This window comes from Salvelinus fontinalis, chromosome 24 (genome assembly GCF_029448725.1).
Source record: "Salvelinus fontinalis isolate EN_2023a chromosome 24, ASM2944872v1, whole genome shotgun sequence".
NCBI classification, from domain to species: Eukaryota; Metazoa; Chordata; class Actinopteri; order Salmoniformes; family Salmonidae; genus Salvelinus; species Salvelinus fontinalis.
This window is the reverse complement of record NC_074688.1, coordinates 24,849,981-24,868,918: the sequence shown is the minus strand read 5'-3', so window position 1 is coordinate 24,868,918 and position 18,938 is coordinate 24,849,981. Positions and strand designations below refer to the sequence as shown.

The 18,938-nt window shown below is 45.7% G+C and overlaps 1 long non-coding RNA gene across 1 annotated transcript; it reads left to right on the top strand.

Moving 5' to 3' along the window:
* The first annotated feature begins 4,856 nt into the window (after window positions 1–4,856).
* On the top strand, window positions 4,857–18,419 carry LOC129822211 (uncharacterized). The gene is made up of 4 exons (XR_008754464.1): window positions 4,857–4,882; window positions 5,037–5,083; window positions 13,651–16,791; window positions 17,080–18,419. It is a non-coding gene; the product is annotated as an uncharacterized LOC129822211 (long non-coding RNA).
* Window positions 18,420–18,938: the final 519 nt, after the last annotated feature.

The window sequence follows — 18,938 nt, the reverse complement described above, 5'->3', positions numbered from 1 at the left end:
TGTGGAAAAATACACCCCACCTAAAGAGAGGTGGAGTTTCTACTGATGTGAGTTCATTTGTGTGTGTGTGTGCGTGCGTGTGTGTGTGTGTGTGTGTGTGTGTGTGTGTGTGTGTGTGTGTGTGTGTGTGTGTGTGTGTGTGTGTGTGTGTGTGTGTGTGTGTGTGTGTGTGTGTGTGTGTGTGTGTGTGTGTGTGTGTGTGTATATATATATATATATATATATATATATATAAAGACTGGCTCTGCATTTGAGGGCCAGAGTACTCTCTGAATAAAATATTGATCTATTGTAGAATCTGAGAGTTTGTCTAATTCTGTCACGTTCTGACCTTTATTTCCTTTGTTTTGTCTTTAGTTAGTTGGTCAGGGCGTGAGTTGGGGTGGGCAGTCTATGTTCTGTGTTTCTATGTTTAGGTTTGTCATTTGGCCTGATATGGAACTCAATCAGAGGCAGGTGTTTTGCATTGTCTCTGATTGGGAACCATATTTAGGTAGCCTGTTTTGTGTTGGGTTTTGTGGGTGATTGTTCCTGTTCGTGTGTTCCTGGTTTCTCTGTGTTTCCCTAGTTTCGGGACTGTAGCTTCGTTGGTTTTCGTTCTGTTTATTGTTTTTGTTCGTAATTGAAAAAGTATTCTAATAAATATGGATACATACCACGCTGCGCTTTGGTCCCCCTCTCCTTCCACCGACGAAAGGCGTTACAAATTCTCTATTAACCGGAGATTTACGACCTCTGGGGAAATAGAGAAAGCTTGAGTGATAGTTGAGTTCAACCATTGGGATAAAAATTGTAGACCACTGTGCCACTCTCTGCCTGGCTGGTGCATTAATGCAGTGGTGAGGTTGTAACGCCATGCCATGCTCATCATCATTACGGGACTGTATTGCTGTGAGGGACTGTAAAAGCAGAAAAGCATAATGGACCAGACATGATCAAAGAGAGGAGAGATAATGAGATCATTGTTAGTGCTATCCGGCTTCCTTGGGACGTCCCTACCCTAAACCCTACCCTAATCTTAACCATAACTCTTACCTTAACCATTTGAAATGTCAACTTCAATGGAGTGGGGATGTCCAAAGGTACCGGATAGCAAGGACCATGAGATCATGGCAATGGGAAAGACTATTAATGATTGAACACATCATCCCTCTCTCTCAGCTGAATTGATACAAAACATTACCATTCATACAGAAATTGTTCCAGGTACTTAACAAATCCAGTATTCAGTGCAGTGCTGTACACACTTCAAATATGGTTTCAGGACACTTGGTTTTGATCTTCTAATTGTTTAGTTTTTTCAGCTGCCCTAATGCAGCTCCATATCTAATCTCTCATTTGGTGGGTAATGACGAGGACATGACCCAGGTGTCTTTTGCTGCCATCCCATCCATGTCCTAAAGCTTCAGCTCCAATTCAAAAGTGTATGCACCCATCCATTTCATTTTAGCCCACTTTACTTTTTCAAATGACTTCTTCTTGTTACAGGACATCTCCATGTGAGCGATGCTTTAAATGTGCACTTTTCTCTGAGGAGAGGCTTGGGCATGTGGCAGATGCCCTCCTTTCTTCATGGGGCCCTCATTTAAATCATAGCAGCTGGGGAGTGCAGGGGTGAGGGGAGACAGTAGGGAGGGATGGGGAGTGAAGGAGGGGAATGTGGAGTGATGGGGGGTGGAGGAGAGGAATGGGGAGTGGGGGGCATCTGTTTGGCTAGTGCATAATCTGGCACACTTCTATACACTGGAACCCCAAGGCTCTGCATCCTTTGATCCACAAAGGGGCCTGCAGGCTGGGGCAGGGGTGTGCCTGGTCTGTCCGGCCTTTCCCCAGGGCTCGGAGGCAGGGAGTGGGAGCCACAGGGTAAGGGCGGGGGGCCATGGATGGAGAGATGGCAAGTTGTCTGCCCACAGACAGTGATGCTGCCGCGGGGGGTGTACAGAAGCACACGCGTCAGTCTGTGTGATGCTCCCTTTATTCCCTTTGTTAGCCCACGCTGCACTCTCTAGATGTGATTTTATATGCCACCACACATGGTAACCCTGGCATGAGTAACGGAGAACTGCAGTGGCAATTTCATTTATTTTCTGAATAGGTTGACGCATGGTGAGTGCGTGCTCTCCTGAGGCAGACAGTAGGCTAGACTACATGTCAGGTTCCTGCAGCTTGTCTTTGTTGTTTGTCCGTTGTATCAGCATTTAAACAGGCCTAGAATGATTCAGGCATCTCACAAATAGTTGTATGAGTTCCAGTGCGCAGGAGCAATACTTCATGATCACAGAGAAAAACCATTGTAAACAATTGAGTAACAACATGCCACTTTTTAATTTAAGAATGCTCTCTAAAAGGTATTTAGTCTGTCACTGAATGATAAATTGATCATGTGTTCTGAGAGGGTCATTCAACACACTGAGGTCTATCAGAAAGTGGGTATCCCAGTGAAATTGAAAGTGCAATTGTCCTTTTTATTGTGCTCAATCTGTTGGGAGCCTTTTCTTGGTGATGGTATAGGATGGCTCTCAGCACTCCCGTCCTGTTGCAGCTGGTAAGACGCTGAAGCGGTCTTGCCCCCCAGATTTGCATTTTTTTGTACCAGAGGGTCTGTTAAAGTGGTAGAGGGGCTCAGGGACCCACTTGTCAGTGTGGGTCCCCTTGGTCTCAGTGCTGCCTCAGGGGGAAAGAAAAGGAACCTCTCATCCTTGAGGGGCCTTTGTTTTGCCTTGACGGCTACACTGCACTCATCGTAATGGGATTATGGCTCCTACTGGAGTAGATTTTATATATATATATATATATATATATATATATATATATATATATATATATAAAAGAGAGAGAGAAGAGAGACAGAAGAGAGGAGACGAGAGAGAGAGAAGTGAACCTTGAGAGAAGTGCCCCCATGTGTGAGAGGGAGGGAGAGAGAGAGAGTTGTAGTTCACCGGTCTCTGACTGGTGAGATAACTTGTGCACCATCAGAAAATGACTGGTGCAGGATCATCACCTTGTGGTAAGAAAGAGAATGGCCCGAAAGAACGTCAGGGACAACCAGGCTCGGTGGTCTCCCATTCCTATTATTTACATTCTTTGTTCATGAAAACTAAAAGACACCAAGTTTCCCACTGCTTTTCCATTATGATCAAGCGGAATGCCATGGTTTGACAAGGCAGTGTAGCTTGTGGACAATGCTCTCAATCAGTCTAAATTATACATTTAAGCCAGCCTTCTGACCATAAGTAAGAGTTACTGTATAAACAAGCCCATACATTCTGCAGTGAGCAATCTAATTACGTAACCACGTCCATGGTAAGTATCTGCTCCTGTTCTTAAGTATCTATTCTTGGACACTCCTCGGGATTCAGAGTATGAAAGGGAAGTCTTGTAAATCTTTTGATCAACAGGCTCATGATCTCAAGCTTTGTTTAACCGGAGAAAAGGAACATGAACAACATTTGGATAGATAATAATGATGTTTAACTGAGTCAGTGTGAACTGAAAGGGCATCCATGCAATAACTAGTGGAGTTTTACTCAAGGGCACTATCCTACGGTAAGGAAACTGTGGTTACATACCATCTTCATTTTCAGCATTTGTAACACTTTATTTGGATAGTCTCAAGTAGATGATTTGTAGACGTTCAGTAGATGTTCAATAACTGTCAACAACATTTCTACTAACTACCCACTAATCCTAGCCCTAACCCTAACCTTCACCCTTAGCCTAACCAATTGTGACCTCAGCATTTCTTGAATAATTAATTCAACCGAACACTTATCTTATGGCCAAATTCAAAACAGGTAAATTTTATTTATAAATATACACTTTTCAGCTTTAGAAACAAATTACAAATTAGTATGGAGTTCAGACTACAGTAGTGGCATTGATGACGTAGGTCACAGTGACACTTTCATAGTGACACCCTTTTGCATCCGCCAAAAAACAATGGCGCATGAGAGTGTTCTTGAAGAAATGGTAAAGTTTTGACTTTGAAGTATTATGCTTATTTTGGTCACTAAATTAATGAAAAATTAGGCAGAATAGGTTAACCTACTAGATTGTACATTATTGGAACACAGGTGTACATTATGGTGCCTCTAGAGCTCATCCTCTCAAACCTAAATCTACCGTAATGGCGGAAAAACATAGTTGAATAAACCACTAATAAGCAGCTTGATAATAACATGACTATGTTTAGTATAGTGCACTGCAAACATTAGTTTAGTCATTACAATCAATAATGACTAAAATATACTAGGCATATTTGTTTTTAGAAGGATGTCTTAAGGACAACAACAGCAAAAGTAGGAAGTGGTGCCGAACGTGAATTATTTTAATTTGCCCAGTGTGACTATAATATAACAGTTGAAAAACACTGTGAGTGGTGAAATATGCTGTGAAACCAACCGCTTCAGACTCCAGAATGATACTATGATGTTATTGGTCAGTTGTATTACTACCTTTTTGTTAGATTGGAAGCATAGCTATTTACTCCTTCGATCTTTCTTTTAAAAAACACCAGGTATTGTCTATATATAATTATGGATACATTGTGGCATATTACAGGACCCTACCCAGTGTGTGAACAATGCAGAGGCCTATTCATATGTAGTAGTTTATGAAACTGACACCTACCATTACTCACGAGATGCACTGGTATGTTTGTTTTACTTTGATTTATCATATACTTACTGAAAGAAGCTCGTAAAATACTTTCTTTGAATGACCGTAATGTCAGGACACTAACTAAATATTTAACTAAAGATGGTTATTTTTTATAGGTTTCATTGCAATGTGAGGATGACCAATTTGGTTTCAATGCGGTCGTGGTTACAGAAGAGGTGTCTTTTCCTTTATGGAGATGTACTCCATTTCTAAGCCATAACAGGTGAGTTGTCTGTACATTATATTTTAATTACCAGATAACTAAAAGATGTATGAGGTTTGTTCAACTTGGAGGGAAACAGCGATGAGCAGGTAGGACTATGTTTTCCTGCTTTTATAAGCACTTTGAAATGAAAGGTAATTATTTTATTTTTTAGACCAAACAACCTTGCAGAAGCAGACAGAGGTCTGTCTGGAAGTAATGGTGAGTTTACCAATTTTTATCAGGAAACAGTTATGTAGCATATATCAAACCAATATTTGGCAAGACATGGATTCTTATAAAGCACATTTCTTCACCTGGAACTGCATTATGAATTCATGATAAAAATTACTATGATATTCCTCTAATCTAATTCATGATACAAATTACTATGATATTCCTCTAATCTAATTCATAGGTACACTACTGACGATGTGCTCCCCAAATTTCACCAGTCTCACTGTTCATGAACTCTTGGAAGTGCTTGCACAAAGGATAGTAACATCTCATCCTGTGTTCTTGGAATCTGAATATCTGGACTAGTCCAGTGACTGCTGAGAAAGATCAGCTGACAACAGGGGAAAGTCCTTGTGGCGGCACGGAGAGACGGCTGACAGGAGGGAATAGACCCCACTGGGGCAGTCATGGGGTAGCTTCCCATTTCTGTAGTTTCCCATACTTCGCAGTATGTTGGAAACACCCGCTTTTAGCTACAGAAAGTCAACATACGAGAATACCCCTAGAGTCTGCGAGAGCGGGGGCGGAAGATGACTCATCGGCTGACAACATGGTAACGACTGGACCGGAAACGACTACGAGTAATGAGAGCACAGCACAAGAGATCACCACAGCAACTGTCACAAGTTCCGCTGCAACAGCAGGCCACAAACAGATGCAGGTATGTGTCTGTGGTTGGAGGAAAGTTACATCACACCATGGGTTGAGGATCCACCAGGGGAAGAAGGGGTGTCTGGGTAAAGAGAGACAGAGGCCTCGCATTGATCACTTTCTGCGAAAGCGATCAAATCAGTCGAATGAAGCACAGCAACTGGACGCAAACCATAGTTTGCAGTGCATCAGTACCACTGTCATGGAGGACATAAACTCAAGCACCGAAGTAACAACTGAGGTGGAACCAACAACAGGAGTGGAACTCACCCAGCCTCCCAGACCTGCAGTCGAGAGGAGACTACCAGGGCACAGACCGTATGTGAAGTGGCCTGGCGCCAGTGACAAGAAGTTGTGGGAAGCAGTGAATACTGACCTTACCTTGACCCTCGAGAAACTTCGAGGCACAGTGGAGAAGAAGTTGGAGAGGATGGGGGACATCATCTATGAGTACGGGGCAGAAAGCTTTGGAGTGCAAGAGGCAAAAGGCGGGACAAAGGTTCCAACCCCACCAGTTTCCAGGAGGCAACAAGAAATCAAGCGCCTCGTTCAAGAAAGGAGACAGCTTAAGAAACAGTGGAAGAAGGCCTCGGAAGTGGAAAAGGAGGGCATAGAGGCACTTCAGGCTGACATTAAAACCCGGTTGGCATCCCTCCGTAGAGCAGAGAACCTACGGAAACGCAGAAGGAAGAAAGAACAAACTAGAACTCGATTCTATAAAGATCCCTTCAAGTTCCTTAAAAGTCTCTTCACGAAGGAAAAAAGTGGAGCTCTAAAAACAACAAAGAAAGACCTAGAGGAGCACCTGATAACAACAAACTTTGACTCAAAGCGACATGAACATCTGGCCATCCCATCAGATATCCCACCCATTGAACCCCCGGAACATCATATTGAGACCAGCCCTCCGACATGGAAAGAGGTGGAAAACACAGTTCGACGGGCAAGAACAGCATCAGCCCCGGGGCCAAATGGAGTCCCGTACAAAGTGTATAAGAACGCACCAGACGTCCTGAGGGTCCTCTGGAGGCTTATGAGAACAGCTTGGCAGAAGAAGATAATACCCAAAGTGTGGCGTAGGGCAGGCGGGGTCCTGATCCCTAAGGAGAAGGATGCAGTGAACATCAGCCAATTCCGCCCAATCTCCTTACTGAATGTCGAGGGTAAAATCTTCTTTAGGGTCATTGCCCAGAGGATGTCCGAGTACCTGCAAAGGAATGCGTACGTCGATACATCTGTACAGAAGGCAGGAATATCAGGGTTCTCTGGCTGCTTGGAACACTCCAGCATGATCTGGCACCAGATCCAAATGGCCAAGGTGGAGAAAAGGGACCTCCACGTAGTCTTCCTCGACCTCGCCAATGCATTTGGCTCTGTGCCCCATGAACTCCTGTGGTCTGCCTTCAGATTTTTCCACATACCGGACACCATCACAACGCTGGTGAAGTCGTACTTCAAGGATCTGCAGTTCTGCTTCACCACCTCAGAGTTCACCACCTCATGGCAGTGCCTGAATGTAGGTATAATGGCGGGATGTACCATTTCTCCGTTGGCATTCATAATGGCAATGGAGGTTATCATCAGATCCTCAAAATGGGTTGCTGGTGGACAGCGAGTCGACTCTGGTTTCCGCCTCCCTCCACTCAGAGCCTACATGGACGACATTACAACATTGACCACCACTGTCCCATGCACCAGGAGACTGCTCAGAAAACTCGAGGAGAACATCAGCTGGGCCCGTATGAAGATTAAACCATCCAAGTCACGCAGCATCTCGATTGTGAAGGGAGTACTCTCTGACCTGAAATTCTTCATCGGAGATGACCAAATCCCAACAGTGTCTGAGCAGCCGGTAAAAAGCCTTGGAAGGTGGTATGATGCAAGCCTGAAGGACAAAGACCAGGTGCAACAGCTGCGCAAAGACATCAGTAGTAGCCTACAGTCCATCGACAACACCCAGCTACCTGGAAAGTTAAAGGCCTGGTGTCTGCAGTTTGGTCTCCTACCCCGGGTGTTGTGGCCCCTAGCAGTGTATGAGGTTCCAATCTCAACAGTGGAGAAGATGGAAAGAGGAGTCACAGGCTACTTAAAGAAGTGGCTCGGAGTTCCACGATGCCTTACCACCATAGGCCTCTATGGAGATGGTGTCCTCAAGCTGCCCCTCACCAGTCTAACAGAGGAATTCAAGTGTGCAAAAACCAGGCTCCAGATGACACTGAATGAATCTCGAGACCCAGTGGTGAGCAACAACGCGCCGACCTTGGCAACTGGGCGCAAATGGAGGCCAGGAAAAGCAGTCCAGGAGGCAACAGCAGCCCTCAGACATGCTGACATTGTGGGTCATGTTCAGCAAGGGAGAGGAGGCCTTGGGCTAACTAGCCGTGCTGCTTGGAGTAAGGCCACTGCACCAGAGCGGCGGAAGATGGTAGTGCAGGAAGTACGCCATCAGGAGGAGGCTGCAAGGTGGGCCAAGGCAGTCTCTCTTGCCAAACAGGGACAGTGGACTCGATGGGACAGTGTGGAGAAGAGGAAGATCAGCTGGAAGGATCTGTGGGCCATGGAAGCGAGGCGGTTGAGCTTTTCCATCAGAGCAACATATGACGTCCTTCCAACACCAGTTAATCTTCACCAATGGTATGGTGAAGATCCGGACTGTGCCCTCTGTTCCATGCCAGCCAACCTCAGGCACATTCTCACAGGGTGTAAAACAAGCCTCACCCAAGGACGCTACACTTGGCGTCACAACCAAGTCCTTAAAAACCTTGCGTCCGCCCTGGAGGACAAGCGAGCTGCCACCAACTCCCTACCACCCCCAGCAGCATCACACCCCTTACGGACGACCTTTGTCCGCGAAGGGGCTAAACCACCGAAGAGCGGCTCTACACCATTAGAGCGAGACCAGCTGCGCTTGGCCCGCGACTGGAAAATGCTAGCTGACATTGGCCGGCAACTTGTGTTTCCTCCGGAGATCGCAACCACCACCCTAAGACCTGACATGGTGCTCTGGTCCCATTCGCTCAAGAAGGTCTTCATCATTGAGCTCACAGTACCCTGGGAGGACTCAGTAGATGAGGCTTATGAGCGGAAACATCTGCGCTATGCCAATCTAGCTGCCGAAGCACGGCATCATGGCTGGAACACAGAAGTCCGACCAGTGGAGGTGGGCTGCAGAGGTTTTGTGGCGACATCTACAACCAGACTGCTTAGAGACCTGGGAATTAAGGGCCAGAGCCAGCGTTCGGCAACCAAAGCTGTATCAGAGGCGGCAGAAGGCAGCAGTCAATGGCTCTGGATGAAGAGGAAAGACCCCAGCTGGGCCCCGAAGTGAGAGGGCCAGGAGGTATGCGGTCAACAATGCTTGACTCAGGGAGGAAGACGCCCCTGCCATGCATAGTCCCATGGGATGTTGGCTATCAACAACAACGCAACTCCTATGACTAATTGGGAATGGGACGCAAGCGTAGGATTGATCACCCTGTCGCTGGCCGCCTTTGGGGAGGGTGTATAGTGTGAAAGGCCGAAACACCCTAGGAACCAAAGGTACACTACTGACGATGTGCTCCCCAAATTTCACCAGTCTCACTGTTCATGAACTCTTGGAAGTGCTTGCACAAAGGATAGTAACATCTCATCCTGTGTTCTTGGAATCTGAATATCTGGACTAGTCCAGTGACTGCTGAGAAAGATCAGCTGACAACAGGGGAAAGTCCTTGTGGCGGCACGGAGAGACGGCTGACAGGAGGGAATAGACCCCACTGGGGCAGTCATGGGGTAGCTTCCCATTTCTGTAGTTTCCCATACTTCGCAGTATGTTGGAAACACCCGCTTTTAGCTACAGAAAGTCAACATACGAGAATACCCCTAGAGTCTGCGAGAGCGGGGGCGGAAGATGACTCATCGGCTGACAACATGGTAACGACTGGACCGGAAACGACTACGAGTAATGAGAGCACAGCACAAGAGATCACCACAGCAACTGTCACAAGTTCCGCTGCAACAGCAGGCCACAAACAGATGCAGGTATGTGTCTGTGGTTGGAGGAAAGTTACATCACACCATGGGTTGAGGATCCACCAGGGGAAGAAGGGGTGTCTGGGTAAAGAGAGACAGAGGCCTCGCATTGATCACTTTCTGCGAAAGCGATCAAATCAGTCGAATGAAGCACAGCAACTGGACGCAAACCATAGTTTGCAGTGCATCAGTACCACTGTCATGGAGGACATAAACTCAAGCACCGAAGTAACAACTGAGGTGGAACCAACAACAGGAGTGGAACTCACCCAGCCTCCCAGACCTGCAGTCGAGAGGAGACTACCAGGGCACAGACCGTATGTGAAGTGGCCTGGCGCCAGTGACAAGAAGTTGTGGGAAGCAGTGAATACTGACCTTACCTTGACCCTCGAGAAACTTCGAGGCACAGTGGAGAAGAAGTTGGAGAGGATGGGGGACATCATCTATGAGTACGGGGCAGAAAGCTTTGGAGTGCAAGAGGCAAAAGGCGGGACAAAGGTTCCAACCCCACCAGTTTCCAGGAGGCAACAAGAAATCAAGCGCCTCGTTCAAGAAAGGAGACAGCTTAAGAAACAGTGGAAGAAGGCCTCGGAAGTGGAAAAGGAGGGCATAGAGGCACTTCAGGCTGACATTAAAACCCGGTTGGCATCCCTCCATAGAGCAGAGAACCTACGGAAACGCAGAAGGAAGAAAGAACAAACTAGAACTCGATTCTATAAAGATCCCTTCAAGTTCCTTAAAAGTCTCTTCACGAAGGAAAAAAGTGGAGCTCTAAAAACAACAAAGAAAGACCTAGAGGAGCACCTGATAACAACAAACTTTGACTCAAAGCGACATGAACATCTGGCCATCCCATCAGATATCCCACCCATTGAACCCCCGGAACATCATATTGAGACCAGCCCTCCGACATGGAAAGAGGTGGAAAACACAGTTCGACGGGCAAGAACAGCATCAGCCCCGGGGCCAAATGGAGTCCCGTACAAAGTGTATAAGAACGCACCAGACGTCCTGAGGGTCCTCTGGAGGCTTATGAGAACAGCTTGGCAGAAGAAGATAATACCCAAAGTGTGGCGTAGGGCAGGCGGGGTCCTGATCCCTAAGGAGAAGGATGCAGTGAACATCAGCCAATTCCGCCCAATCTCCTTACTGAATGTCGAGGGTAAAATCTTCTTTAGGGTCATTGCCCAGAGGATGTCCGAGTACCTGCAAAGGAATGCGTACGTCGATACATCTGTACAGAAGGCAGGAATATCAGGGTTCTCTGGCTGCTTGGAACACTCCAGCATGATCTGGCACCAGATCCAAATGGCCAAGGTGGAGAAAAGGGACCTCCACGTAGTCTTCCTCGACCTCGCCAATGCATTTGGCTCTGTGCCCCATGAACTCCTGTGGTCTGCCTTCAGATTTTTCCACATACCGGACACCATCACAACGCTGGTGAAGTCGTACTTCAAGGATCTGCAGTTCTGCTTCACCACCTCAGAGTTCACCACCTCATGGCAGTGCCTGAATGTAGGTATAATGGCGGGATGTACCATTTCTCCGTTGGCATTCATAATGGCAATGGAGGTTATCATCAGATCCTCAAAATGGGTTGCTGGTGGACAGCGAGTCGACTCTGGTTTCCGCCTCCCTCCACTCAGAGCCTACATGGACGACATTACAACATTGACCACCACTGTCCCATGCACCAGGAGACTGCTCAGAAAACTCGAGGAGAACATCAGCTGGGCCCGTATGAAGATTAAACCATCCAAGTCACGCAGCATCTCGATTGTGAAGGGAGTACTCTCTGACCTGAAATTCTTCATCGGAGATGACCAAATCCCAACAGTGTCTGAGCAGCCGGTAAAAAGCCTTGGAAGGTGGTATGATGCAAGCCTGAAGGACAAAGACCAGGTGCAACAGCTGCGCAAAGACATCAGTAGTAGCCTACAGTCCATCGACAACACCCAGCTACCTGGAAAGTTAAAGGCCTGGTGTCTGCAGTTTGGTCTCCTACCCCGGGTGTTGTGGCCCCTAGCAGTGTATGAGGTTCCAATCTCAACAGTGGAGAAGATGGAAAGAGGAGTCACAGGCTACTTAAAGAAGTGGCTCGGAGTTCCACGATGCCTTACCACCATAGGCCTCTATGGAGATGGTGTCCTCAAGCTGCCCCTCACCAGTCTAACAGAGGAATTCAAGTGTGCAAAAACCAGGCTCCAGATGACACTGAATGAATCTCGAGACCCAGTGGTGAGCAACAACGCGCCGACCTTGGCAACTGGGCGCAAATGGAGGCCAGGAAAAGCAGTCCAGGAGGCAACAGCAGCCCTCAGACATGCTGACATTGTGGGTCATGTTCAGCAAGGGAGAGGAGGCCTTGGGCTAACTAGCCGTGCTGCTTGGAGTAAGGCCACTGCACCAGAGCGGCGGAAGATGGTAGTGCAGGAAGTACGCCATCAGGAGGAGGCTGCAAGGTGGGCCAAGGCAGTCTCTCTTGCCAAACAGGGACAGTGGACTCGATGGGACAGTGTGGAGAAGAGGAAGATCAGCTGGAAGGATCTGTGGGCCATGGAAGCGAGGCGGTTGAGCTTTTCCATCAGAGCAACATATGACGTCCTTCCAACACCAGTTAATCTTCACCAATGGTATGGTGAAGATCCGGACTGTGCCCTCTGTTCCATGCCAGCCAACCTCAGGCACATTCTCACAGGGTGTAAAACAAGCCTCACCCAAGGACGCTACACTTGGCGTCACAACCAAGTCCTTAAAAACCTTGCGTCCGCCCTGGAGGACAAGCGAGCTGCCACCAACTCCCTACCACCCCCAGCAGCATCACACCCCTTACGGACGACCTTTGTCCGCGAAGGGGCTAAACCACCGAAGAGCGGCTCTACACCATTAGAGCGAGACCAGCTGCGCTTGGCCCGCGACTGGAAAATGCTAGCTGACATTGGCCGGCAACTTGTGTTTCCTCCGGAGATCGCAACCACCACCCTAAGACCTGACATGGTGCTCTGGTCCCATTCGCTCAAGAAGGTCTTCATCATTGAGCTCACAGTACCCTGGGAGGACTCAGTAGATGAGGCTTATGAGCGGAAACATCTGCGCTATGCCAATCTAGCTGCCGAAGCACGGCATCATGGCTGGAACACAGAAGTCCGACCAGTGGAGGTGGGCTGCAGAGGTTTTGTGGCGACATCTACAACCAGACTGCTTAGAGACCTGGGAATTAAGGGCCAGAGCCAGCGTTCGGCAACCAAAGCTGTATCAGAGGCGGCAGAAGGCAGCAGTCAATGGCTCTGGATGAAGAGGAAAGACCCCAGCTGGGCCCCGAAGTGAGAGGGCCAGGAGGTATGCGGTCAACAATGCTTGACTCAGGGAGGAAGACGCCCCTGCCATGCATAGTCCCATGGGATGTTGGCTATCAACAACAACGCAACTCCTATGACTAATTGGGAATGGGACGCAAGCGTAGGATTGATCACCCTGTCGCTGGCCGCCTTTGGGGAGGGTGTATAGTGTGAAAGGCCGAAACACCCTAGGAACCAAAGGTACACTACTGACGATGTGCTCCCCAAATTTCACCAGTCTCACTGTTCATGAACTCTTGGAAGTGCTTGCACAAAGGATAGTAACATCTCATCCTGTGTTCTTGGAATCTATGATACAAATTACTATGATATTCCTCTAATCTAATTCATGATACAAATTACTATGATATTCCTCTAATCTAATTCATGATACAAATTACCATGATATTCCTCTAATCTAATTCATGATACAAATTACTATGATATTCCTCTAATCTAATTCATGATACAAATTACTATGATATTCCTCTAATTTAATTCATGAGAAGGTTTCTGCTTGATCATTGAGATTTGATCTTCCCTCATATTCAGGAGAAATGTTGGATCTGGTGGCAGTAAATGAACAATCTTTTCCAAACTTCACTCCAAGACGATCTGACCATGTGCATCTAACTCATATATATCCTAGTGTGAACAACTACCTCACTCAAGGTATGGGGCATGGGAACTTCAATAAGCACATACAGTACAGCCACAAGAATAGCTGTGTACTTAACAATCTTTGTCAGAATTATGTGACGCAATATACAGTACCAGTCAAGTTTGGACACACCTACTCATTCAACGGTTTTTCTTTATTTTACTATGTTCTACACTGTAGAATAGTAGTGAAGACATCAAAACTATGAATAACACATGGAATCATGTAGTAACCAAAAAAGAGTTAAACATATCAAAATATATTTGAGATTTGAGGTTCTTCAAAGCAGCCACCCTTTGCCATGATGACAGCTTTACACACTCTTGGCATTCTCTCAACCGGCATTTTTTATTTATTTAATTGAACCTTTATTTTACTAGGCAAGTCAGTTAAGAACAAATTCTTATATACAATGACGGCCTACGAAAGGGAAAAACGCCTCCTGTGGGGACGGGTGCTGGGATTAAAAATAAAAAATAAATAAAATATAAATATAGGACAAAACACACATAATGACAAGAGAGACAACACAACACTACATAAATAGGGACCTAAGACAACAACATAGCAAGGCAGCAACACATGAGAACACAGCATGGTAGCAACACAACATGGTAGCAGCACAAAACATGGTACAAACATTATTGGGCACAGACAACAGCACAAGGGAAAGAAGGTAGAGACAACAATACATCACACAAAGCAGCCACAACTGTCAGTAAGCGTGTCTATGATTGAGTCTTTGAATGAAGAGATTGAGATAAAACTGTCCAGTTTGAGTGTAGGTTGCTGGTAGTCACCTGGTTCATGAGGTAGTCACCTGGAATTAATTTCAATTAACAGGTGTGTCTTGTTAAAAGTTAATTTGTGGAATTTCTTTCCTTCTTAATGCATTTGAGACAATCAGTTGTGTTGTGACAAGGTAGGGGTGGTATACAGAAGATAGCCCTATTTGGTAAAAGACCAAATCCATATTATGGCAAGAACAGTTCAAATAAGCAAAGAGAAACAACAGTCCATCATTACTTTAAGACATGAAGGTCAGTCAAACTCGAAAATTTCAACAACTTTAAAAGTTCCTTAGAGTGGAGTCACAAAAACCATCAATAGCTATGATGAAACTGGCTCTCATGAGGACCGCCACAAGAAAGGAAGACCCAGAGATAGTTCTGCTGCAGAGGATAAGTTCATTAGAGTTACCAGCCTCAGAAATTGCAGCCAAAATATATGCTTCACAGAGTTCAAGTGACAGACACATCTCAACATCAACAGTTCAGAGGAGACTGCGTGAATCAGGCCTTCGTGGTCGAATTGCCGCAAAGAAACCACTACTAAAGGACACCAATAAGAAGAACAGACTTGCTTGGGCCAAGAAGCACGAGCAATGGACATCAGACCGGTGGAAATGGAAATCTGTCCTTTGGTCTGATGAGTCCAAATTTGAGATTTTTGGTTCCAACCGCCGTGTCTTTGTGAGACGCAGAGTAGGTGAACGGATGATCTCCGCATGTGTGGTTCCCACTGAGAAGCAAGGAGGAGGGGGTGTTATGGTGTGAGGGTGCTTTGCTGGTGACACTGTATGATTTATTTAGAATTCAAGGCATACCTAACCAGCATGGCTACCACAGCATTTTGCAGCAATACGTCCTCCCATCTGGTTTGGGCTTAGTGGGACTATCATTTGTTTTTCAACAGGACAATGGCCCAACACACCTCCAGGCTGTGTAAGGGCTATTCGACCAAGAAGGAGAGTGATGGAGTGCTGCATCAGATGACCTGGCCTCCACAATCAACTGACCTCAACCCAATTGAGATGGTTTGGGATGAGTTGGACCGCAGAGTCAGCCAACAAGTGCTCAGCATATGTGGGAACTCCTTCAAGACTGTTGGAAAACCATTACAGGAGAAGCTGGTTGAGAGAATGCCAAGAGTGTGCAAAGCTGACATCAAAGGCAAAGGGTGGCTACTTTGAAGAATCTCAAATATAAAACGTATTGATTTGTTTATAACCCTTTTTTGGTTAGTACATGATTCCATATGCGACAAACACCATCCAGTCAGCGGCAGTTCTGTGGGCAAAAACAGCTTGTTAATGAGAGAGGTCAAAGGAGACTGGCAAGACTCGTATTAAGCTAACAGGCGGGCCACAAACAGACAAATAACGGAGTAGTACAACAGTGGTAAGCAGAATGGCATCTCAGAACACACAACTTGTTGATCCTTGTCACGGATGGGCTATTGCAGCAGACGACCACACCGGGATTCACTCCTATCAGCTAAAAACAAGAAGAAGCAGCTCCAGTGGACAAGCGATCACCAACGCTGGACAATAGAGGAGTGGGAAAACATCGCCTGGTCCAACGAATCTCGGTTCCTGTTGCGTCATGCTGATGACAGTCCGGATTTGGCATAAGCAGCATGAGTCCATGGACCCATCCTGCCTGGTACAGGCTGGTGGTGGTGGTGTACTGGTGTGGGGAATGTTTTCCTGCACACGTTAGGGCCTTTGATACCAATTGAGCAACAACGTTTCCAACATCTTGTATAATCCATGCCCCGAAGAATTCAGGCTGTTTTGGAGGCAAAGGGGGTCTGACCCGGTACTAGATGGGTGTACCTAATAAACTGAGTGTATTTAGCTATGCTTTTCATCTTCAGGTGTTGGAGCTGCCCAGACTGCAGTACAAATAACTAAAGCAGACGTATGTCATGGTAAATGTGGAGCATTTGATCAAGCATGATCGACCAAAAAAAATGTGTTTTTTTGCCCAATGTCTGCACTATTTCCTGTGCATTCTTCTTAAATGTAGTTAACAGAGTTTATATGAGAAGATATTATGCTGTACCAGACTTGTGTTTGATCATCAAGCTTTTCATCTCCCCTCCAGAAATACTGGATCTGGTGGCAGTAGAAGAACAATCTTTTCCAAACTTCACTCCAAGACCTTCTCACCATGTGCATCTACCTCATACACATCCTACTGTGAACAACAATCTCACTCAAGGTCAAGGGCATGGCTCACTACAACAAGGTACATACAGCCACAACAATATCTATGCCCTAAATAAACTATCATTGAACTATAATTGTTACTACGAATGACGCCTGAAATATCTAAACATATAGTAAACCAAATAACTTAATCATTTGTGCTGTTATACAATCCAATACACAGAAGCCAAATGGTCCACTGAGCAATCAGTCCAAATTATGTCAAGCAATATATGTAGTTAAACTCTGCATTTTCATTAGTTTTGACGGTGTCCAGAGAACAAATAACTAAAGCCAACCTGCTATGTCTGGTTGCATGTCTTGGTAGATATGGAGCCCTCTTGACTGATCGAACGTTGGTATGAAGAACCGAACACGGTGGACGATAACAAACAGGATCGAGAAGAATACTGAGTTAAAGTGGCGTGATGTTGTCGGAGCAACAGCATAACTGAACATCACAGACAGCAAAATTATGTTCATCAGCAAAGGGGGTCATGAAGTGGTGGTTGTCACACAACAGCGTGCTAAGTGCTGATGTCACGCAAGACATCACGTTAAACGTTTGACCATAACATACACATACTGTAACCTTCCTATTTGTTTTGCTTCCTGCTCCTGTGTTGTTTGTATTGTACAGTTTGTAACGTTCCTGTAAATAATTATTAAAACCTATTTTAAGTTAATTAAGAACAAAAATGTGAATGTTTTGTCCCTCTGGTTCCTAGGGATAGCTGTCAGTAGATCTGTAAAGTAATTTGATCATTTTACTCACCACCCCTAATAACTCTTGCCAAACATGATGTTTATTCATAAGTAAGCAGTTAACAGCATATACAGTTGAAGTCGGAAGTTTACATACACTTGAGACATATACATTTAAACTAAATTTTTCACAATTCCTGGCATATAATCCTAGTAACAATTCCTTGTCTTAGGTCAGTTAGGATCACCACTTCATTTTAAGAATGTGAAATGTCAGAATAATAGTAGAGAGAATTATTTATTTCAGCTTTTATTTCTTTCATCACATTCCCAGTGGGTCAGAAGTTTACATACACTCAATTAGTATTTGGTAGCATTGCCTTTAAATTGTTTAACTTGGGTCAAACGTTTCGGGTAGCCTTCCACAAACTTCCCACAATAAGTTAAGTGAATTTTGGCCCATTCCTCCTGACAGAGCTGGTGTAACTGAGTCAGGTTTGTAGGCCTCCTTGCTCGCACACACTTTTTCAGTTCTGCCCACAAATTATCTATAGGGTTGAGGTCAGGGCTTTGTGATGGCCACTCCAATACCTTAACTTTGTTGTCCTTAAGCCATTTTGCCACAACTTTTGAAGTATGCTAGGGGTCAGTGCTTTTTCCTTGCTAAGCGGCCTTTCAGGTTATGTCGATATAGGACTCGTTTTACTGTGGATATAGATACTTTTGTACCTGTTTCCTCCAGCATCTTTACAAGGTCCTTTGCTGGTGTTCTGGGATTGATTTGCACTTTTCACACCAAAGTACGTTCATCTCTAGGAGACAGAACGCGTCTCCTTCCTGAGCGGTATGGCGGCTGCGTGGCCCCATGGTCTTTATACTTAGTAATGCGTACTATTGTTTGTACAGATGAACGTGGTACCTTCAGGCGTTTGGAAATTGCTCCCATGGAAGAACCAGACTTGTCTACCATTTTTTTCGGATGTCTTGGATGATTTCTTTTGATTTTCCCATGATGTCAATGTAAAGGTTGTCAATGTCGTTCTCCTCCTCAGACGAGCACATATGTGGGAACTCCTTCAAGACTGTTGGAAAACCATTACAGGAGAAGCTGGTTGAGAGAATGCCAAGAGTGTGCAAAGCTGACATCAAAGGCAAAGGGTGGCTACTTTGAAGAATCTCAAATATAAAACGTATTGATTTGTTTATAACCCTTTTTTGGTTAGTACATGATTCCATATGCGACAAACACCATCCAGTCAGCGGCAGTTCTGTGGGCAAAAACAGCTTGTTAATGAGAGAGGTCAAAGGAGACTGGCAAGACTCGTATTAAGCTAACAGGCGGGCCACAAACAGACAAATAACGGAGTAGTACAACAGTGGTAAGCAGAATGGCATCTCAGAACACACAACTTGTTGATCCTTGTCACGGATGGGCTATTGCAGCAGACGACCACACCGGGATTCACTCCTATCAGCTAAAAA